Source organism: Apodemus sylvaticus, chromosome 6, assembly GCF_947179515.1.
Source record: "Apodemus sylvaticus chromosome 6, mApoSyl1.1, whole genome shotgun sequence".
Classification (NCBI taxonomy): domain Eukaryota; kingdom Metazoa; phylum Chordata; class Mammalia; order Rodentia; family Muridae; genus Apodemus; species Apodemus sylvaticus.
The window spans coordinates 76,650,762-76,676,518 of record NC_067477.1 but is presented as its reverse complement, the minus strand read 5'-3'; positions in this window follow the sequence as shown (position 1 = coordinate 76,676,518).

Here is a 25,757-nt window from a genome sequence, read left to right as displayed (position 1 = left end):
ATGATCTTCGACTTGCCATTCATATAAGCACTATAACTTAATAGTATATTTATTATTTAGAACCATCATTAAAAATGGGAGACTCGTTTTGGCTAATGATAATAGGTTAGAACATTAGTGGTAAAACCACACTGGTATTTCTGTCTAAGGATTTGAAATGAACACCAGGTATTAATTCTCCTTCAGTACAGCTGTGTTGTGGCTCTTGGACCAGAGCTGTTCAATGGCCTGGAGAGATGAGCAGCTGTGTTTTAGGAAACAGAAACACAGGTAGTACCTTGTTTATATGATATCTTTCAGTTCAAATATCTTTGGAATTCAAAGTTGGGCTATAAAAAGATGCTAAATCTCTCTCAACAAGAAAGTTGAATTACAGTAAGTAAAATTAAAGCAAACCATAAACAATTCTCACCTTGGATAATTGACTACTTAATAACGTAATGATAATCTTAAGAAAGCAGTATGGCCGATCATCGTCTGTAGTATAGTAAATCCTATTCATTATAGGCTGTGTTTATAAGTCATGCAAAAAGAATTGACAATTACCCATCTGATTCAAATGTTGTAGACAGCCAAAGCAGATAATTCAGCAGAGAGATAAAGATAAAACTAGCTACACTGATCAAATATAAATAAATAACTGCCAAATTACCCCTTCACTTTATGCCAAGTAGATGCTGCCTTGGGAAATTGCTTAGATTCAAAGACTCTGACTGAAGTTGCCCAAAGGTCTGGTTTCTGTGGAGCAGTTTGGACAGCTAATAAAGAAATCATTATAATAGGCCAGTTTTCCATTAAAAAAAAAAGGAGAAAACAAACTTGTAGTTGAGATTCTGAGTTATCCTTTCATTTGTCCAGAGAGCTAAGAAATGTGAGTCAAAGTACTTAAACTCGGCTAGGATCATCTAAGTCCTTCCAGAATCAACTACAAAAATAGCAGTGTACAGAGCCATAACAGGTTGTCATGCCACTTGGTAGGAACTCGACATTGATCAAGGTGAACTTCATCTCCCAGCCTGTGTTGAGCAGGGACTCCTGTGCTAGTCATGATCCTGCTTTACCTAGGCTGGAGCTCTCAGAATAAAGGTGAAGTTCATTGTTCCTCCAGGTCTATGAATTCTTGAATTAAGCAGGTGACACGCCCAGCTGCCTGAGCAGTGGAGCCAATGCCCAACAAACAGCTGGACCACTTCCCCGAACACACCCCAGAATTTTGGGGGAGGGACTCACCCAAATTCTTAAATTGTCAGACCTCCATTAAACTTAGAGCCTCAATTAGCATTTGGATTGTCCTGGCCTCTGTTCTTTTCGCTGGGTCCCATCTATCTCCAGCTTCTCTTCCAGGGACCCAGTTCCAGTAGCTGCTGACAGTGACACCATAGGAGGCCCCAGGTCTGTCAATGACAAGAGTCAGTAAGAAACTAAACAACGGCTGTGATATCATAGTGTAATAACATCCCTAAAAATAAATTTATATTACTATATATTAATGAATTAAAATATTCCTCTGGTCATAGCTAACTTCATTGCATAAAAAGAAAAAATCAGTTTTATAAAAAGAAAAAATAAATCAGTTTTATAATAAAATAAAAAGAAAAAAATCAGAAAAAAATCAGTTTTATAAAAAGAAAAAATAAATCAGTTTTATAATAAGATGAAATGAGCAGAGATTTTGGGGTAGTTCTCAACAAAGTTAATGTGAAAAGAATTTTAGGATTAATAAAAGTAACAAAATTTAATATTATAGTTGAAGGACTAGATTATATATCCTGGTTTATTACCAAAAATTATCCATGTATACAAAGGTATTAGTTAAGATCAATTAAATTTATAAAGATATGACTAATAAAACACACAAAAACAAATGGGCTTCATTTCTTCTAAAAGATGTCCTGGGAAAAAAGAACAACTAATTTTCATATAAGGTTTTTTGGATGATTATTGATGGAAATTTCTCCCATAATGAAGCTTAAATTACCCCTTCTATACATTCCTCTGAAATCTACTCAGCTCTTTGAAGGCCATAAAATTTAGATGTTTTGTTATTGTTAATAAACTAAAGAAATCCATCAACTAGAAGGCTTTATTCCTTGGCAGTTTTGTTGGTTGTCTTCTAGAGCTTATAGGACTAAGTCAACTTCATGCAAATTCTAAACATCATTTAGAGCTATGGGCACAATCCTCAGCACCAAGAGTCGTAGACAAAGAAGCAAGTGTGACTGAGAAGACATGCCAGTTACAGGAAGGAAAGGAGGGGCCTATTCGCAAAAGGAGAAAAGAGGAAGACAGCGAAAATGAATTGAAAGGAAAAGGAAAACTTTAGAGAATAATCTCTTTCTGGAAGTGAATACGTTATTCTTTTATTTCACCTAATGCTTATTGATTAAGCATTGAAGGCCAGCATTAAGGATGAAAAAGATGTAAAAAACAAACAAACAAACACACAAACAAACAAAGCACAACTCCTCCCTGCCTGTGTAGAACTCAGTGGCTGAAGTAATTCATGCATTAACACAGCATTCCAGTGGATTAACCATTATCACCATTACCATTTCTTGAATGGGAAATTTTGCGTTCATGGTGCTGTGGAATTATATGTTTAACAAAGTTGCCTTTGAAGGTAGAAAAAATATATCTGAACTTCACAGAGTCTTCACAAAGATTGAACTAGAAAAGTAATTAATAAATCTAACTCAATTACAATTTTGCCATGGTGAATGAATGTGTAATTAACAATAATCTTGTAGAAACATAAAAGAACAAAAAATAACTTGGGATATATGTACAAGAATTGAATATTAAATGATTGGTATAGTGGTATTTCAGAAAAGGAGAATATTTTGAACCAGCAGTTCTGAACCTATGGGTCACAAAACCTTTGGAAAACCTCTAGTTCCAAAAATTATTTACATTATGTTTCATAAAACTAACAAAATTATAGTGATGAAATAGGAACAAAAATAATGTTATGGAGTATGAGTCACCAAAACATGAGAAACTGTATTAAAAGGTCGTAGCATTAGGAGGGCAGAGAAGCACTGCTTTGAATAGAAGTACAGACAACTTTACAACTTGAGGATTTGCTTGGTGCAGATTGTAAAAGGAATGAGTCTGTGCTTCTTTGTCTAGGTAGCAAAGCACTGACAACCTGACCTAGAGAATGCTCATGAATAAAATGGTTTTGGAAATATGATTAATGAAAAATTAGTAGAAATGGTTGGTATTGCTTAAGAGTTCTGGGCATGTAGATCTTACTGTGTCCTCCTTCAAAACAGAAGTGTGTGAAGTGTGTGTGTGTGTGTGTGTGTGTGTGTGTGTGTGTGTGTGTAAAGTGTAAAATAAGATGATTCAAATAAGGAAAATTCACAGAATAATTATAAAATTAGGGGTCTACCACACAAAATACTTCATCTATTATTCAACCAAACAGAAAGTTCTAAAACAAAGAAGAGGCTAGGAAATACATAAAAAGTATTCATCATCTTTGAGCACTAGAGAAATTCACATTAAAACCACTTGGAGCCTCATCTCAAATCAATCAGAATATTAATAAGAATACCACAACAAAAAATGGTGGCCTTGATATGTAGAAAAGGGAATCTTTTTACACTGTGGATACACTGAATGTCAGCTAAATTAAAATAAATGCTGTGAATAGAACTGCAGGCTTTACTTCAGGATTTCTAACCTTAAATAGCCACTTTTGGAAATAATTCTAGAGGATTCTTCAAAAACTAAATTAATGCTAACATATAATCATATAACAAGCTCTCTCTGTCTCTCTCTCTCTCTCTCTGTCTCTCTATCTATCTATCTCTCCTCTCTCCTCTCTATCTCCATATATATATTATATAAGATACCATATCATATATATGATGTATATAAGATATTACATATCTTATATATACATATATAAGATATTAAATATGTAACTATATAATTACTCCTAGGCATATCCTTAAGTAACACTACACACTACAAGAATGATATGTGTACATCCATGTTAATTGTTGCCTTATTAACCATTGCCTGGAAATGAAAGATAGCTAGATGCCTAATTAATGATAAAGAGATCATGAAGATGTGGTACACAATGTATGCATCTGTAATGAGCATAGACACCATGAAATTTGTGGAGAAATACATGGGATTGGAAAAACATTATTTTGTGTGGAGTAATCACAGTCTCAAAGAACAAATGCTACATATTCACTCTCATATAAGAACCATACCTTTGACTCAGTAATTCAATGTCTAATATGGAGTATTTCTAGAAGCCAGAATAAAAAGAATAAAATGGAAATGTTACCTTAGCATAGAGAAGTAATAGAACCTATATTTTTGTTTGTTTTACTTTTGTGGTGTTTTATTATGCTTGGCCCAGGGAGTGGCACTATTAGAAGGTGTGGCCCTGTTGGAATAGGTGTAGCCTTGTTGGAGTAGGTTTGGTACTGTAGTTATAGGACTTCAGACCCTCATCCCAGATGCCTGGAAGTCAGTATTCTGCTAGCAGTCTTCAGATGAAGATGTAGACCTCTCACCTTCTCTTGCACCATGCCTGCATGGGTGCTACCATGTTTCTGCCTTGATGATACTGGGCTGAGCCTCTGAATCTTTAAGCTAGCCCCAATTAAATGTTGTCCTTTTTATGACTTTCCTTGGTTATGGTGTCTGTTCACAGTAAAACCCTATATAAGATAGAAGCTGGTACCAGAAGTGGTATATTGCTGTGATAGGCTTGACCACGCTTTTGTCTGGAAGAATGAAGAATTGGGGACTTTGGATTTGCAAAGCAGTGGAATGCTTTAAATGGGGTTTAATGGTCTATTGTTTTATTGTCTCAGCTTTGTTGCTGAGATTAATTGAACTGTGCAGACCTGGACTAAGAGGGTTCAATGGACAAGAAGTTGAGTATATGACCTAGAGACTGTTTTGTGGTATTTTGGTGAAGAACATGGCTGTTTTTTGCCCTTGTCTGAAGAATCTACCTGAAGCTCATGTAAAGAGATTTATATTAATTTCATTGACAAAGGAAGTCTCAAAAAAGCCCAACAGAGACTGTTCTCTGGTTAGGGTTCATGAAGAGCATTTTGAACAAGAGTAGCCAGCTTAGAATGGGAAAATATAAAATATATGGTTTGGGTATTAAAGGAGCACCAGGAAATGAAATGGAGCCAAATCTTGTGTTTGAGGGGATAGCAGGTTAAGGGAGTGGGACTTTGGGGCAAGATCCTACCCAACTAAATTTAAATACAGGCATGGTAGAATGCACCTTAATCCCAGGAGACAGGCATGCAGCTCTCTGAATTCAAGGTCATTCTACAGAGCAAGATCCAGGACAGCCAAGCTTAGGCAGTGGAGTTGGAAAACAGAAAGCTAAGATGAGGATGTTAGAGCCCACACCCACAGTGCTACACCTACTCCATCAAGGCAACACCTACTCTAGCAGGGCCTTTTGATACATAGGGAAAAGCCATTCATTCTCATTCTCTCTCTCTCTCTCTCTCTCTCTCTCTCTCTCTCTCTCTCTCTCTCTCTCTCTCTCTCTCTCTCTCATCTCCTTCCTCTCTCCCTCTCCCTCTATCTCTCTATACAGACATGCACTCACACACACACCCAAACACACACCCTGCTGTGTGTGTTACTTACTTATGACATTACCACACTTTTCCATGTTCATAGAAGGCATAGTATTTTAGGAGTTAAGTTGTTGTAGGCTTGAACAGAATGGGGAATTCTTCCACCCAAGGGCTTTGCAAGCCATAAAAAGAACAACAATATCAACTAACCAGACTGCCCAGAGCTCCCAGGTACTAAACCACTAACCAAAGAGTACACAAAGAGGCTTCAGCTTTATTTTTAGCGGACAATGGCATTATCAGGCATCAAAAGGAGGAGAGGCCCTTAGTCCCGTGAAGCCTTGATGTCCCAGTGTAGGGGACTGCCATCATGATGAGGCTGGAGTGGGTGGTTGGGATAGGGGCTTTCTAGAGGGGAAACTGGGAAAGGGGACAACATTTTAAATGTTAATAAATAAGATATCCAATAAAAATTAAAAGTCATGAGTAATATATTTCTATCTTCATTAAAATTATTCTTGCATTGACATGTTTAGTAACAAATGGACAGTACCCATCCCAATCCTGGCATAACAGATATCAATGGAAGTCTGTTAAAAAGTTTCTAGATTTTTTCCACTCATTCTGAGGAGTACAACTGTCACTCTTTTTTTTTCTGAGACAGGGTTTTTCTGTGCAGCCCTGGCTGTCCTGGAATTCGCTCTGTAGACCAGGCTGGCCTCAAACTCAGAAATTTACCTGCCTCTGCCTCCCAAGTGCTGGAATTAAAGGCATGCACCACCACACTGTCACTCTTAAATTAACATTTTTATTTATTTTATTTTTATATTATCTTTTAATAAATATTACTCAAATGTAGCCAAAAATCCATTGGTATCTTCTGCTCCCGCTGTTTGAATCTCCCTCCTGTTGCCACACAGATCTTTTACTAGTTCTGCCTCCAGAAGTCCTCTGTCGTACATTCATGCATCCAGTATGCATGGCTTTTTATACGAGCTTCATCACTTAGCACTTCCTACCTTTCATATTAATGATCTTTACTGTGATCATTTTTTTTCTATTTTTCTATTTTCTATCATGATCATGTTATTATCTCTGCTTCTTTGAAATCTGGTTCACCCATTCAATGAAATTTATTGGATGCTTTGATACAGGTTTCATGAAGGTAACCATTCACTGTATTGAATAGGTACAGAAATTAGGTCTTATTATGGTCATTTTTCAGATAATTTCATGAGGTTCCTAAAGTTGAAATGCTAGATTTAGTTGAGAATTCTCTTTTTCTCTCAAATTTATGATTCTAATCATTCAACAAATTTCATGAATTCTAAACCACATGTTTACTGAATTTCTCCTTATTATACTCTTCATGTGTCTCTGCTTTAATTGAGACCTTTTCATTTCCAACATTAAAAAGTATACTTTAAAAGTAATATGTTGAAACTCTGAGGCACTGCTAATGTTGCTGAGGTGTACTCCTTGACGAAGTCTAATAAAGCCATGTTACACCCACATTAACAGAGCTTTAAAGTTTTGCTGTAAAATTTTCAGTGGCTACCTTTCACTTCAAGAGCTAGAAATGTTGAATGTGGTAAAGCAAGGATTATTTCATTTGATAGCCCTCTCTTCACTCAGTACTCTGAAATGATCACAGCCACAATTTTCACAGTGTCATTCCACAATCAATCAAGATCAGGAGGCATATGCTAACCAGCAGCTGTTTCCTCCGAACAAAGCAATAAAGCACTTTTATTCATACCGCAATATCCTCCTTTCCTGCTGGTGTACCACTTCTGTATCACAGCCCCCAAAGAATGTGTAATGGCACAAAATTGCATTCTCATGTGCAAACAGAAGTCACCCAATACATTATCTTGTGTTTCATATACATTTGCCAGGAAATAACTTTACTCTGAGTATCATAGCACATCTACCTGCAAAGTTACCCAAGTGTCATTTAGATAAAAACTCAAACAGTGAGAGGGACAAAACAGACAAATGGATTAAAGACTTTGAATAAACAGGAAGGCATTTGATGCACCCAGGGACTATACAACAGAAAGAGAGATAAGATACAGTTTTAAGGAAGAAGACAAAGGCTTTTAGAACCCTTTTTCAATGGTGAGGATGTATTTTATAGTAAGGTATAACAAGGATGTAGACTGCAGAATGCATATTTAAAAAATACTTCTGTATCTGCTTTGGAGATTATTAAAAGGTAGTAGGGGTGGAATAAAAAGCAATAACCCAGAAAAGCATTAGTAAGACTCTGGTTTATGATAAAACTAAGAGAGATCATTGGAAATTTTTAGATTTAGAACACTTTAAAAATGGGAGTCACATTTGATAAACTGCTTGAGGAAGATGATATGTCAAAGATTTCTTATGCCTTAATCTCATATACAGATATTTTACAAAATCTTAATGTCAGTGTCTGAGCAATAAGTTACTATATTTCTCAAACAAACTACTCCTGTTCTGTTAAACATCAGAAATTCGTCAAGGAAGAAATAAAGAAAAATTAAAGACTTTTTAGAACTTAATGAAAATGAAGACACAACATACCCAAATCTATGGGACACAATGAAAGCAGTGCTAAGAGGAAAACTCATAGCCCTGAGTGCCTCCAAAAACAAAATGGAGAGAGAATACACTAACAGCTTAATGACACACCTGAAAGCCCTGGAACAAAAAGAAGCTATTTCACCCAGGAGGAGTAGAAGGCAGGAAATCATCAAACTCAGGGCTGAAATCAATCAAGTAGAAACAAAGAGAACCATACAAAGAATCAACAAAACCAGGAGCTGGGTCTTTGAGAAAATCAACAAGATAGATAAACCCTTAGCCAGACAAACCAAAGGGCACAGAGACAGTATCTAGATTAACAAACTTAGAAATGAAAAGGGAGATATAACAACAGAAACTGAGGAAATTCAAAAAATTATTAGATCCTACTACAAAAGCCTATACTCAACACAACTGGACAATCTGGAGGAAATGGACAGTTTCCTAGACAGATATCCGACACCAAAACTAAATCAGGATCAAATAGATCAACTAAACAGTCCCATAACACCTGAAGAAATAAAAACAGTCATAGAAAGTCTCCCAACCAAAAAAAGCACAGGACCAGATGGCTTTAGTGCAGAATTCTATCAGACCTTCATAGAAGACCTAACACCAATATTCTTCAAATTATTCCACAAAATAGAAACAGAAGGAACTCTACTCAACTCGTTCTATGAAGCCACAATTATGCTGATACCAAAACCACACAAAGATCCAACAAAGAAAAAGAACTTCAGGCCAATTTCTCTTATGAATATTGATGCAAAAATACTTAATAAAATTCTTGCCAACGGAATCCAAGAACACATCAAAATGATCATCCACCATGATCAAGTAGGCTTCATCCCAGGGATGCAGGAATGGTTCAATATAAGGAAATCCATCAATGCTATCCACTACATAAACAAACTCAAAGAAAAAAACCATATGATCATCTCATTACATGCAGAAAAAGCATTTGACAAAATTCACCATCCTTTCATGCTAAAAGTCTTAGAAAGAACAGGAATTCAAGGCCCATACCTAAACATCATTAAAGCAATATACAGCAAACCGGTAGCCAATATCAAATTAAATGGAGAGAAACTTGAAGCAATCCCACTAAAATCAGGGACTAGACAAGGCTGTCCTCTCTCTCCATATCTTTTCAAAATAGTACTTGAAGTTCTAGCTAGAGCAATTAGACAACATAAGGAGGTCAAGGGGATACAAATTGGAAAGGAAGAAGTCAAATTATCACTATTAGCAGATGGCATGATAGTCTACTTAAGTGACCCGAAAACCTCCACCAGAGAACTCCTACAGCTGATAAACAACTTCAGCAAAGTGGCTGGTTTTAAAATCAACTCAAGCAAATCAGTTGCCTTCCTATACTCAAAGGATAAGCAGGCTGAGAAAGAAGTTAGGGTAATGACACCCTTCAAAATAGCCACAAACAATATAAAGTATCTTGGTGTGACTCTAACCAAACAAGTGAAAGATCTATATGACAAGAACTTCAGGTCTCTAAAGAAGGAAATCGAAGAAGACCTCAGAAAATGGAAAAATCTGCCATGGTCATGGATCGGCAGGATTAATATAGTTAAAATGGCCATCTTGCCAAAAGCAATCTACAGATTCAATGCAATCCCCATCAAAATCCCAACTCAGTTCTTCACAGAGTTAGAAAAAGCAATTCTCAAATTCATCTGTAATAGCTAAAACACAGGATTGCTAAAACTATTCTCAACAACAAAAGAAATTCTGGGGGAATCAGTATCCCTGACTTCAAGCAATACTACAGAGCAATAATATTAAAAACTGCATGGTATTGGTACAGTGACAGACAAATGGACCAATGGAATAGAATTGAAGATCCAGAAATGAACCCACACACCTATGGTCACTTGATCTTCGACAAAGGAGCCAAAAGCATCCAGTGGAAAAAAGATAGCCTTTTCAACAAATGGTGCTGGTTCAATTGGAGGTCAGCATGCAGAAGAATGCGAATTTATCCATTCTTATCTCCATGTACTAAACTTCACTCCAAGTGGATCAAGGACCTCCATGTAAAACCAGACACACTGAAACTAATAGAAAAGAAACTGGGGAAGACCCTTGAGGACATCGGCACGAGGGAAAAGTTCCTGAACAGATCACCAATAGCTTATGCTCTAAGATCAAGATTTTACAACTGGGACCTCATAAAATTACAAAGTTTCTGTAAGGCAAAGGACACTGTTAAAAGGACAAAACGGCAACCACCAAATTGGGAAAGGATATTTACCAACCCCACATCTGATAGAGGGCTAATATCTAATATATACAAAGAACTCAAGAAGTTAGACCCCAGGGAACCAAATAACCCTATTAAAAATGGGGTACAGATCTAAACAAAGACTTTTCACCTGAAGAAATTCGGATGACCGAGAGGCACATTAAGAAGTGCTCAACATTATTAGTCATTAGGGAAATGTAAATCAAAACAACCCTGAGATTTCACCTTACACCAGTCAGAATGGCTAAGGTCAAAAACTCAGGAGACAGCAGGTGTTGGCAAGGATGTGGAGAAAGAGGAACACTCCTCCACTGCTGGTGGGGCTGTAAGATGGTACAACCACTTTGGAAATCAGTCTGGAGGTTCCTAAGAAAACTGGACATGACACTTCCGGAGGACCCTGCTATACCTCTCCTGGGCATATACCCAAAGGATTCCCCATCATGCAATAAAGACACATGCTCCATTATGTTCATAGCAGCCTTATTTATAATAGCCAGAAGCTGGAAAGAACCCAGATGCCCCTCAAAGGAGGAATGGATACAGAAAATGTGGTATATTTTCACAATGGAATACTACTCAGCAATTAGAAACAATGAATTCACAAAATTTTTAGGCAAATGTTTTGATCTGAAAAATATCATCCTAAGTGAGGTAACCCAGTCACAAAAGAATACACATGGAATGCAATCTGTGATAAGTGGATCTTAATTAGCCCAGAAGCCCTGAATACCCAAGGCACAAATCGCATAACAAATGACTCCCATGAAGAAGTAAGGAGAAGGTCCTGATCCTGGAAAGGATTAATCTAGCATTAGAGGGGAATATGAGGACAGAGAAAAAAAGGAGGTAGGTGATTGGAGAATGGATGGAGAGAAGAAGGTTTATGGGACATATGGGGAGGGGGGATCCGGGAAAGGGGAAATCATTTGGAATGTAAACAAAGAATATAGAAAATAAAAATATAAAAAAAAGAAATTGGCCAGTCCAAGGATCTAGTTTTGATAAATAGGACAGAAGCAAGTATGCAAGAGACTATATGAGAGCACAGCTCAGTTACTAGGAGGGACCAGGAGATGTTTATACCCTGGGAGAATGGCCAGTTAGGCTCAAGTGGTGATATTGTGTTGGCTGTGGCAAGAACATTGAGGGTGGTTCATTTACATACTCAGGGACAGCAGGCATGAAGGGAAGAAACCTCATAAGTTCATACAGAAGGGAGTCTAGTCCAGCATGTTTCAAGTCAGATAAATAGCAATCAGCCCTCTTAACCCTGAAGATATACATGCTTTTCAGTTGTTGTGTGCCCCAGGGCACATCTGGGCCTGTGAAACCTCTGTTGCTGGGGTTTGTTGCTTCCCCATCAAGTAAGGGAACAGCCAAACTTCTGCCACTCTCAGGATTAGAAAATTCATGGCTTTAGGCCTGCATCCACCACGCCTCAGCTTTAGGCAAGTGCCACATACTCCCATTATAAACTTGAGATACATACTTGACTCATTTATTATTCCTGACAGTAGTCTTCAAAACATAATGAACCATCAAGCTCTGTCAACCCAGCTTGTAAAAGGTCTTCACTGACATCATTTTATATTTCTACTAATAGTCCCATAGTCTAAATTCTACACATCCTCTTTCTCAGAAATGTTCCATAAATAATGACTGCATCTTCGTGTAGATTAGTTTGCAGAATGGTTTCTTTTTTTGTTTTTTTTTTTGTTTTTTTTTTTTTGTTGTTGTTGTTTTTTTTGAGACAGGGTTTCTCTCTGTAGCCCTGGCTGTCCTGGAGCTCACTCTGTAGACCAGGCTAGCCTTGAACTCAGAAATCCACCTGCCTCTGCCTCCCAAGTGCTGGGATTAAAGATGTGCGCCACCACTACCCAGTCACAGAATGTCTTATAAAAAACACACTTAATTTGAAATAAAGTCATCCAATTATACATATTTGTTTATAAAATGAGATCCAAACATGTTTTGGAGTTTTGCAAACTATCTACTACCTTTCTCTCCAGTAGTACCTCAGAATTATCCATCATAATCTGAACATTCTAGCCCCATGGACCTTACTTCAATGATTTAAAAGATCTTCATCAATGCTGTCTCAGGTACCTGTCTGCCTCAATACTTCACTACTCTGATTCTCCCACAATAACCCAGGTTTAATCTTATTCCACAGGAAAATTAACTATTATAATATTCTTTAAATCACATTAGATTCTCATCTTATTATACTCCAAATGATGGTGATTATCTTTGTGAATATCTATTAAATACAATTGTGTCTCAAACAGTTTAAGTCTTTTGAGGACAGAAATGTTGATGGTTTATTTTCTCCATCTTTATTAACATTTCTATAAGAGCAGGACAATACTGGCTTACATACAAGGCAAAAGTAGTTGGATATTTTAAACTAGGGAATAATATAATCCAATGTGTTTATGAGACACAGGGTTCTTCAGATTCTCTGTGGAGAATTACAAAGTAAAGGAACAGAAATATGCGGATAAGGAAATTAGAGAATAAGGTATCAAAAGGAAAGAGTTTAGGATGGATACAAGTAGAGACAAGAATGCTCTGAAGAAGAAAGGAAAGTGAAAACAATGAAGAAAAGTGAATGTTTTTGTTAACAACCTGAGTTTCCACACTAAACTGTTGCCACTAATAGAAGGAGTTCAAAAGAATTGCAATATTAAGGGTGATTATAAAGATGTAAGCCTTTAGATGGTGTTTTCTCACATTTTAGGAGCAACCTATATAGAAAGAAAGATTGTTAAAGCACAGGGTGCCAAATAGTGGCTCAGAAGCAAGTACCTAAAACAGAGTAAAGACAGATCTCAGACAAAAGTTAGAGATAGATTTTTAACAAAGTGAGCAGAGCAAGCCTCCATCACTTGGGAGTAAGAGGATGATAGTAGAAATTTTGGTGATAGAGGAGTCATTTTCATTTTATGGCTTCTAATTTCTGAATTTAATGGAATGTAAAATCACCAAGTAGAAATGAGAAGTTATAAAGAGTATGGGAGCTTTGGAGAAACACAGAAACAGTTAATACTGAAAGTGGGACAGTAAAGTTACTACAGAAATGTATTTGAAATTCCAGGAAAAAAATTGAAAGGCTGGGTACTGTGAAGAAATTTGAAACAAAACTCCTTAGTAACTAAGATTATACTGTTCAGGTGCAAGGAGAATAAGTGGTAAATATGCCCTGAAGGTAAGAAATTGAGCACAGGGACTAGAGATGGCAAAACCAGGCATACAGGAAGAAGTCTATATAATCCTGGTAGCAGAAAGAAAATTACAATTTAAATAGGAGAATTTATCTGTAGGATCAAATACAGATGGCATCAAAGATCCTTGTTGTGGGAGCAAAACTTGCACAGGTAAACGGGAAGAATAAAAGAAGGTAAGACAAGAAGTCATAGTCTCATATTAATAACTGAAATTTAGAGATGGTTTAATTTTTACATGTTGACAAGATGCAGAGAATGACTAGTGAGTGGATGACTGAGATGTGGTGCTTAATAGTAGAAAATGTCGGCAGGGTGCTGCATGCATGACTCTTTTACCTGTTGAAATTAGGACACCAATGGCAAGAATTGGAAGCATGTTAAGAGTGGCTGTTAACCAGAATCACTTTCCAGTAAGCAGGAAAACATCCCAAATCTGACACAGGAAAGGCAAAAGAGGAAGGAGCATATAGCCATACAGCATGCATACAAAGAAACAGGCATGTTTTGTTTTGTTTTGATCTTATTTTGCTGGAGAGTGAGACTAGGGGTGGATAATGACCTAGAACTAAGAAGAACCAATATATAAGCAGAATAGGCATACATGTCTGTACAGCCTAAACATTAGGGAAGGGAAAACATCAACCGAATAATTTTTATAAGGAATAAGTACTATGAAGAAATAGGATACAGTGAGAGTGTAAGAAACTGGTTCATCACTGCACCAGAAGCCTAAGGTATTAAGTTGAGCATAAATCCTACTGGTAAATGGGAATTAAGGGGTGTGGTGGCTATTCTTGGTTCTCAACTCGACTACATCTGTAGTTAACTAAAACCCAAATGGCTGGGCATACCTGTGAGGGGTTTTTTTTACTTAATTAAATCATGTGAAGTGGGAAGACACACTTATAATATGGATCCTTTGGGAAAATACACCTTTAATCGGGACCACACCATCTGCTGGCAGTCTATATCAAAGGCATGGGAGAAGGAAGCTTACTCTCTCTTTGTCTGCTTGCTCTTGCCTTCCCTAACAAGTCTATTCCTTCAGTGGCACTACAGACTTTTTCAAGATTCCGGTGTATACTGAAGACTAACTGAGATATCCAGCCTCATGGACTGATCAACTACTGGATTTTTGAACCTTCTTTTGAGAGAAAACCATTGTTGGGCAATCTGGACTTCGACCTTTAAGCCATTTAATGTAACATAATATATATGTACACGTACCTACATATATGCATTCTCTATGTTTTTTCCTCTAGATGACTAATGCAGGGGATAATTGATGACTGAAGAAAATGTGGCAACACAGAATTAAATTTTTAGAGTTAGGCAAGAAAGTAAAAGGTCTTATTAACAAAAGAATAATTTGATGGCATTGATAACTACAGACATGATGGACCAAAGATGGAGCTATCAGAAGAAAATGTATTAGTAAAACTAAGGCAATGGTTTCATTATAAGACAGGATTATAATTCAGGAGTAACAGGAGGTTGGAGAGGGGGTTCTATTGAGAGTGGAATAGCACTCACTAGAAATGCAACAGAGGTCTTAATAATAAATCAATGCCACATCCTATGAGTGGTTGTATAAATGAAGTCATCAGATAGATCAAACAGTGGTAAATTATGAAGCTAATGAGAGTAAACCAGAGCCAACATCTTTTGTAAATTTAAGACACATTGAGGAGAAATCAAGACCAAAAGGAGGGAACAACAATATTCCATTATTTGAAGGTGATAGGGTATATTCTAAACAGAGTATGTAAACTGTGTCAGGTTTGGGTTTCAGTTTAATGACATTTAAAGTGAGAAAAACATACCTGGTGTTTTTCAATAGCTATAATATTAAATCATAGCAGGACATCCAATACATATTAAAAAGAAAGTATCCATTGTCATTAGTCCTCATTAAATTAGTAGTTGATGGATATATTACCTATTACTTATAGATTTCTCCTCTATATAGAAATCTGGAGACTACAGAATTATCACATATGCATGTATATAAAGAAAGAGACACTGGAGATAGTATGTAGCCTGAACAATTATTGACTTCTAAGAAAAAAAAAATAATCTAACAGAGAAGGTAAAATAGGTACAGTTTAGGGAAAGGTGTTTGTGTGACCTTCTGAAAAGCATATTTCTGAAAGGCTCATTACCCAGCCAGTAGCATTTTCTTGTCGACATGTCTAAAACACAGATTTCACACAGAGCCACAAACAAAGACCAGATACCTGTGATCCTAGCTGGCCACGTCATTGCTGACTGCACTGCACATACTTTTGTCTCTCTCCTGTTTAGCCATTGGATAGGACTTCTCTCAAACTCATGGTCTAAGTGGTTAAAATCTACTGATCCTCAGTCAAGACTTATCAAATAGTGCATATCCTCCTAGAATTCTTTCCCATGACACCTAATGTTCATGAGTTAAGGGAAAAATTGCAGGCATGACAAAAATAGTGCTCAAGAAGCTTTGAGATCCCACATTGCTCATTCCTGGCTGTACTACCTGTGACTGTGAAAATACCATGGGAATTTTGGTATAAATCAGTCACAGTGACAAACCCCTGCCTCTCACAGGAACCCTTAAGAACCATGGTTCACAGCTAATCTGTAAGGTAGCACTCTTCTGCTTTAGAATCACACTTCAGCCTGAGAATGGTGTTGCTCTGAAGGCAGTATGCACTCCTCCTGGCTGTGATATCCTTAGCTATTATCACAGTGAGTACTGCACGTTAGGGGGTAGCCCACTGATAGAGTCGAACTTGACTCTAAAATGTACAGTAATGAAGTACAGTGGCTGCAGTGCTCTAATCAAAGACTCCTAGCACAGGCATCGGGTGGGGAGGATAGTGCAGCCTCTCTGCAAGAGCCTTTGCTAGGCAGCTTGTCTGCTACCTTAGAAGTGAAATTCTATTATACCTAGGAAACCCCACTGTGAGCACCAGCATCAGACAACCATCACAAAGTAGCTTGGGCAAATTCCTGTGATGCCGGGCCAGTAAGCCCACTTTCAAGGGCCAGCAGTGGTGTCTCATCTGCAAACTGTTTCAAGAAAACACTGAAAAAGTCCAGATGAGGGCTGCAGCCCTGGGAAGGAATTACTGCTCTCTTGGACAGCCCTAAGGACCAATAAGAACTACAAAACCGGGCACCACGCAGAAAGGTCCAACTTGCAGTTTAGCTGAAGGAAGATATAGATTGAAAATAACAAAACCGGTTTTTGAAGACTCCGAGAGATTACAGGAAATGGCTGAGAACTCTACTGAGTTTAAAACACAATCCCTGTATAGTCATGAGCAGAGGAGATTTAGAGCACTAGAAAAGTAGAGAAAGTAAAATTACTATTATCGACACTCAGGGAGCCCTGACTGCATTAATACAAACTCATTTTAAAGGTTGCTAAATTATTTATATAGCTGTGGAACTCGGAAACTCCTCTGTTCACCTAAAAACATTACCTCATTAGGGTTATCTGAAAAGCAAAGGCAGAGTAAGCCGAAAGAACTGGGTCAGACCTTATGCTTCTCCACTGGCTTCCAGTCGTTAATTTGTAAATTGACATGGAAGAACAAAAGTATCTCAGTGAGGGGGACCCAATGAAGCACCGGGATTATAAATTCTATACCAGTTTTTCCATGATCTCGCTATGGATTATGCAGTGTTCTGGAGCATAGTATGGTGACAGGCACATCCGGATTGAGCTATGTTCATCCGTCCTCTGTTGCCAGGCAGGAGAACTGGATGAAGAGGTCATTTGCAAACTGTTCTCAGCTGTCATGTTCCCCATAGAAAGAGCGCTGTGAAATTATTTCACAGAATGGAATTGAAACAATCTAACCTGGTATATCATACTGAGACTAGGAAGGAACTGCTTCTTGTCTCAATATTGTGAGAGCCTTCCTCTTTCTCTCCTTCTAGGGCTTCAAAACCCTGAAAATAATTTGTTCCTATGTACACAGGTCTATAAATTACCCACTGAAAGTATGATTTATGCCCTACTACCACCTCTCGACTCCTTTCAACCTGTGGAGCATCTATCTTTCCTAAGTCCCATACTCTTAGCACAGGTGATGATACTTGTGGAATGGTCAGTGTTGTGCTATCATGTCACTAAGAACAAACTAACCACTGATCCATGTCACGTGAATCAGAAACTTAATTTGAAAACACCAGACCCAGCTCAGGCATGGTGCTGCATGCTCCGTTCCCTCAGCACTTGGGAGGCTGTGGTAGAAGTTCAGAGCTCTCTATGTGGCATAATAAGAACCTGGCTCAAAAATGCATAGCCATCCGTCCATGCTATTATATCAGTTATGGCCCAGACTGACCAGGGTGACCTATGTTCCATGGAAAAAAGCTAGTGCTATTGTCTTAGTGAGTCAGCCAGCTTTCTGGTCTAAATTCACATTTTAGAACATCCTTGGTATGATGCATTTGCTAAGTAAATGCTAAGCCCTCTTGTACTTATTTTTGTTGTTATTGTTTTGGATTTTTTTATGTTTTAGTTTATCAATCAGTTATTAATTATTATGAGTACAATAGTATTTCTTAGTACATATTATTCAAAGATCTGTCATTTTCCCCATCTGGCTATACAAAGTCATCACGACATGCTTCTATCATGCTGGGTTGTTCAACTCATGAATCCTTTTCATGTTGACTACAGGGTAATGATGCTTTTAAAAAACAGAATGCCAGAAGGATAACGTTGGAGAATTCACATCCTTTTATTTCATTGTTACTGGATTTGAATAGTCCTCAAGCTGATAAAATGAGAAAGGTTAATTTTCTTCTTGAGCAATAGACTGAAAAGCAGCATTCTTATAAACTGTTATCTTGGTTTTATAATATCAGGAAATTTAAAAAAAATAATCAGCCTTCACACTGAGAAATTGGGGCAGCATTTTTATTCTCATTTCAAGTATATCATGTTCCTCTGGAAGAACATTTGAGCTGAATATGTAAGTCTTTAGCACTAGCACCCTCCATGATTTATGATGATCTAGAAACCATGTCCACACAGTCAGTGGAAGACACATGGGGTTACTCCATGACTCAGCTGTACAACTCCTGGGCTGATGTCTTAACTCAGTACCTTCCATCTCCAAGATAGCTAACAATGTCAGATACCAAACCAAACTTCAATTTAAAAATTACAAACATGGCCTAGCACATTCAAATTGCATAACAACTAAAAATAATGTAAAAAGAATATAAGTCAAGTGTTCTGGTCTCTACATTACCCAGCATTCTCCTCCCCCTCATTTGTTTTTAGCCAGTGCTCTCATTGGTTCCTTTGTTTCCATACATGAATATAAATAGACATACACACAACAGCATATTATGAACAGTCAAATATAAAAGGCTTTGTTTTTTTTTCAATTGATTACATGTTCTGGAAAATTTTTATTTTGGGATATTGATTCATTCCTTGCATAGTGATCAGTCCATACAGTTCTTCAGAAATTTAGAGAGTCAGGTTTGATCCACAAGGTTTCAACCTAGAGTCTCAGTCATTGCTACAAAGATAACCTTAATTCCTGCTAGCTAAGATGGTTACAGAAATGGCACATCTTTTCACACAGAGACATTAAAAACTGAGTTGCGAAAACATTGCTATTTGAGATATAGGAAATATTTCTTTCATTTGAGCACACACAAAGTTCAACCTCAGGAAGATTACCTAGAAGCTTCAGAGAGGGGACTAATTCATGCTAGATTCTTTAGTCAATTTTAAGGAGACTACTTTTGTCTTGCCTGGTCTTGTCTTGGTGCACTTGATTCAAAACAGCAGGAATACAAGTGAAACATACTTTTCCCAGTACTTGTTAATTTGCACATGCTATAGGGAAGTGTGATGGGTAAGTGGTGATGTGGGTGGTGACAGTCCCTACAAAGAATCAAGGACACGGTGGTTCTTTATTTCCCCCACAAAGCAGCTGGCATGTTGAAGTTATCAGACCATATCGGGCTTAAGGGACATTAAATGTCAGGAGAGCAGACCTGCTATAGAACGCTGATGGGAGCTGCGGGAACCTTTAGTATCAAATCTTCTCCTGTATAATAATAGACAGCAGCATCAATCTCAGGAATGCTGCTACAAATGTCAAAGAAAGCCTTCCCTATACAGATTAAAGTTGCAGATAGAAACAGAGGACCAAATCAAAGCCCCAGCGTTCCTCCTTTGAAACCACCCTGCCAAAAATGCAATTTCTGAGTTATCAAAAAATGGAATCTCTCAAACAGCATTCATAAAGTCCCACATTTTGGTGTTATCACAGAGGGTTATATTGAGAAAATGCTATTTCTTCCTTCCCTCCCCTTCAAGGTTGAAGCAGCATCCTATCTTTTCTAACAAACAGTGTTTGCTTCAGGACAGCAAGCTGGGAGACAAAGAGCACTGTGTCTGCTAAGCCAGAGCGCCACATGCCAGCACTCATTGGCCATTTCCTAGGAAACCCCTCTTTTCAAAAGGATCCGGAAAATAAAATTTTCAAGTGACCTTAAGAAGCCAACATTGATGACTTCTGAAGCAAATTTCATTTGGAGGAGCAATTTAGACATCACAAATACAGTGGAGTATCCGTTGAGAAATCTTAGTGTAAAAATTGAGTTTGCATTCAGAAAGCTTCTTCACAATGTGACAGTCAAACATTTACTGTTAGGAATTTGATCTAGTAGAGAGGTAGTCAGGAGGGACTTTATTTTTTCTTGCTCTAGGTGAGAGGCAATATTGCAAAAAAAGTAAATCAATTCCACCATCGTTTCAGGTATATGCAAATCTACAGATACGCTTCCGACCACGCTGCTACTGTTTCACTAGGTACCTGTGGAATTATTTTGACAATTGTCTTCAGATTTCAGAACAGAGGATTCTGAGAATGTTCATTATTTTATTCCTTCTATTTGTTTACCAGCTAAAAATGACACTAATGTACAATTCTTATGGCCTTCAGCATTATATCAACCTTTACTCCCACCACAGGCCTACTATCACCTTCAAGAATGTCCTCCTGAGACAGGGACGCTGATACTGTGTGTAATTTTTGTGCTCGGAAGGCAACGTCAGGAAGATGGGAAGTTCAAGATTGCCTTTGGCTACATAGCATCAGGTCAGTCTATTCTCCATGAGTCTCTGTTCCCAAAAATTAAATAAATATACAAGAATATTTTATTGGTACACTATGATTACATCTATGAAGGACAGATTCACCTGAACAATGGGATAGCCTAGATGTTTATTTAGAAAACATATTTTCAGTTCTTCAAATAGAAAAACACTATGTTTTGAAGTTTGTATTTACCTTTCTTGCATTTCTCTAAGTTATATGTTAAAATAGCATCACCCAAGTGGATATTAATTAGCCCAGAAGCCCTGAATACCCAAGGCACAAATTGCATAACAAATGACTCCCATGAAGAAGTATGGAGAGGGTCCTGATCCTGGAAAGGATCAATCTAGCATTGAAAGGGAATATAAGGACAGAAAAAAAGGAGGGATGTGATTGGAGAAGGGATGGAGAGAAGAAGGTTTATGGGACATATGGGGAGGGGGGATGCGGGAAAGGGGAAATCATTTGGAATGTAAACAAAGAATATAGAAAATAAAATAAAAATAAAAAATAAAAAAAATAGGATCACCCAAACAACTCTTATACCTAAAACTAAAAGAAATTTTTGAAGAGGGGACAGAAAGACTGCAACTTCTAGTCTGCACTTAAGACCCAAATGACAACATTGTGTCCCCAAGAGGGTACACTACCCATTGGCACCTGTCTGTTCTCTGTGTACAATACTCAGTAGAGTGTTATAAAGTCTGAGGTAGTATGCCTTTTGTTCCCTTTAAGTATAGAAGTGGTTTCTTTCTACAAAGCTTGCTCTGCTGTAAATGCTGATTGCTTAGAAAGACCCAAATTTACATAAACATTTGAAAATAATCAAAGATTAGAGTCAGCTCAAATATCAAACTCGGGCAAATGTCAATTCCCTTCTTCTTTGCTTCAACTAAAAATCAAAAAGGACCAATTTAACCAGTATCAAGAACATTCCCTTTTCTCGATAACCTCATGTGACCAAGGGCAAATCAAATGCAGTATTTGCTTTTACATCAAAAACAAAGTGAACTTTTATAAATCAGATTTTATGCAGTCTATAGTGTAAAGAACCAGTGAGAGATTTATCTCAAAATCCATAAATTGAACACAAACTCACAAAATAAATTAAATCAACTATGAAAGAAAATCAACATCTAGGTTTATGGAACAATAAATATGTAAAAAGGTTGAAGAATAACACAGCAGGGCAATCGAAATCTAAGGCACAAAGGGTAGCGAAGGGGAGGTCATGCAGAGAAAAACAAAGAAATGAGAAAGAATGATGTTCAAACAATTTCTACAGAAAGCTTGGCAGCCTGATGTAGCTGGTAAAATTGTGTCAGGGGTGGTTTTGTGAGCAGTGACATTGTTTCTGTGCATATGTGGCAGGTACTCCTGCTATCCTTAGGAAAGGAAGCTTGCTAGGAATAATTTTATGACTAATTATTTCAAAAGTATGTTTGCCAAAATTCCTACTGTTATAGAAATTTTGGAAAGAAATGAAATGAGGCTATTAGCCAGTTACAAAGTATCAAAAGTTCTGAATTGTCAAACCATTGACTTTACAGACTTTAGAGACTCAGCTGAAGTGTGTCTCCTCATCCATGAAAAAAATGCCCTGATATCCTGAGTTACTTTAATGTGATAAATAGTCAGGGGTTTTTTGTGGTAGTGCTGCAGAGGAGAGGGATAGTATTGAAGACAAAAGAGGCACACCAATTTTACTTTTTATGATATGTGTGTGCTAAACATGAGGACACGGACACTAATTCCCTGTGGAATCTAAAATCAGCATACTAGTATGGCATTCTCATTTAGATTGTTTCAGAAACTCAGATGTCAACATTCATCAAATACTTGACCACTCATCACCTGAGACAATATAGATGAACATTATGAAACATTTTCATACCTGATTCTCAAAGGAAAACCACAAGGTCTGTGTGAGAAGTTGGTCAGGTGTTGAATACCAACACTCACACAGATAATAAATAGAAAATCCAATTTAAAATATTTTTACTACTACATTATATATCCCTATATATAATATATTTATATGTTTTTATAAAAACAGGCTTGTATTAATCCTTATAGATAATAAGCTCTTTCAAAACAATAGTTGAGTGTTATGGTAGCTTTATGTTTTCATTTGTTAAAATAATATCTTTTAGAAAGGTTATGCTTGTATATAATTTGGAGACCTGCCATGCTCCAAAAAGTACAGTTGTACTTTGTAAAATGCAGATCATCAGGAGAACTTTGGAGACCAGCTATGAGCAGAGTAGACACTTGATCAAGCAACTTTCAAACGTGGTTCTATTAATTAAGGGCTAGATCCTTCTTTAAGCGGAAGAATGCCATGCTGTCAACAACTACTAGAAACTACAATAAACCCACATGTTTTATAGTCAGTGAAATCAAGTTAGCCACAAATGAATAAAACAATAGATTATGAGATGCCTCTCTCAATTCTTTTAAGTTGCAGTCATTTTTAATATGCTTATATTTATTTTTCATCTCAGAGTCTAACTTAATCTCTTTAGCTTCTCATAAACATCCCCAGTATGACCTAACTTTTTTTAAAAAAGAAATGCCTCATAATGATTAACATATATCCAAGTGCTGCACTGTCAGTGAGCTTTGAATTGCAAGCCCTCTGCATGCTGAGCTATTGTTTCAAGTTTACACAAAAAAACAATACTATGGATAAATGCTAATGTTTTATTTTCCTAATGAATAATAAAGGCTTTGTCAGATTTTTTAAGTTGTTTTTATTTTTAATAATTCTATAAACATTATTATAAAGACTTTCTAATAAAGAAAAAAGTCACACACAAAAATCAACCATACCCAAAGTCTATACAAGTCAATGAAATTTTATACAGTTAGAATAAGACAGCATTCAGAATGGAAGTTGTAAAACTTAGCATTAAATTTTACACTTTCATATGACATGATGTTTTTGAAAATATTTAGGCATGAATCAGGACTTAGACCCAATACCTGATAGTCCATTATTGGAAAAAATTTTGAACTATCATTGGATGTAAAAAAAAAAAAAGTATAAGACTAAAAGCTTTAGTTGATTCTAAATAGTTATTTAAATTTTCTGCCTACTTACTTAGGTTAAAAAATATGTAGGAAATTCAAAATATCACAATCTCCTTTGTGATCACACAGTGAAAAGATAGAAATAAATGTGGAATTATGCAAATAAGTATTCTGAGTATGAACAGGATTGAGAGAGGGAGAATGATCATCTCATGATATAGTTATCCTTCATTGCTGACTTAACTACATCTAGAATTAACAAAAAACAACAAAAAAAAAAAAAAAAAATGGAGGAACACACCATACCAGACACTAACATAAAATTATCTTGAAATCTTAATTAACTTTACTTCTCAAAGGCTTATGGTTCTTTCAAGAAAAGGAAAAACAATAGAGTGAATTATTAATAAGAGAGACACTCCAAAGATCTAGTAAGTCTTTTTATATTTAGAACTTTAGCTAGGGGGTGATTTCATATTAGGTTTTCACAGAGCCACTTCATTTCCTGAGACTTGAGCTCTAGAAAGTATACCTCCTGAACTATTTTCTTAGAAATATGCCTATATTCTGAGAGGAGTCTTCTGAGATGAAAGTTAAGAAAATACAGAAGAAAACAGGAATCAAAAGCTTTAAGTGGCCTATAAAAGATCAAAGAATAAAAAGAGAATCAGAAAAACTAAATAATTGAAGTCTAGGAAAAAGAAAAGCCCAAGTTGGAAGATCTCTTGCCAACTCTAAATGAAACCCCCAAGGGTGATTCCAAGACTCAGGCATAGGCATGACATCAGAGGCAAGTAATGCAGCATTATGAAAATTTTAATATTCTAACACAATTTCTGTCTACTTCCAGAATACCCATTTCCCATTTCCCTTATTACCTGCATTTGAAAAACCCATTTTTCCTAAGTCAATTTACATTTTTATAAAAATTATCTTTCTTTATATATTTATAAGAAAGAAGTTCCAGAGAAGTAGTTTAGGGGTAGAAATTGTCGTTTTTATACTAAATCACAAATTTCTTTTTCGAATGAATAGATAATATGTTAGGGTGTCTACTGTCCATTAAATCATAATTGTTGAAATGCTGAAAGATACTTTAAAGAAAGATGGTGTGTTTGATTTTACTACTTATTAAGTGCATGACCCCCCAGTCCTTCTAATATTTCATTTTGCAGTTTCCATAAATTAGAATAATAGGAGAGCACTCTTATTTTCTGGTTCAAATGAAGTAATAATTGCATAGTGTCTGCTAGTCAACAAGTTGATAGTAAGTGCTAGATATTAGTATGGCTATTACTATTGTTTTATTATTAGTGTTATTGATATAGTAAAATAGATAAGACAATTTCCATAAAAGGCAGAGCAAGTTCTCATTTGCTCTGAATACCTGTGTTTACCATTACACGGCTGTTTCCTTGTCAGAGAGCACAGGCAAAATGACAATCTTTGTTGTCCGAGTGAGAAAACAAATCTGTCCAGCAACTATTTTGCTAATTCAAAAATTCAAATTTTAATTCTATTTTGCATATAGGAACAAGTCATTGAAATTGAGAACCTTTTACAATACTAATTCATTAATGTTTCTTAGCACTAAAGCTGTTTCATGAGGTGAGAGAAGCCTACAAGGGCCCATCCTACACTAAAAGATTCCGGGCACTGTGGCATCAAAATATTGAGGTTAAAAAACAAAATCCACATCACTCAACATTTTAGATAATACCCAATTAGACTCAGTTAGATGTGCTTCACCTGGCAAAGTAAGAGATATTTCATGGGACTTTAAGTAAATAATCTCTTTGCCCATTTTACCCTATAAAGTTGGTATATTTAACTTGAGATGCTTTTTCATTTTAGTATGTATGCATGAACAACTTTTCTTTTTTCTTCTGTTATACATTACATCTGGACCATACTTTCCATTCTCTCTACTCCTCCCAGTTCCCCTCCATCCACACAGCTCTCCTCACATCTT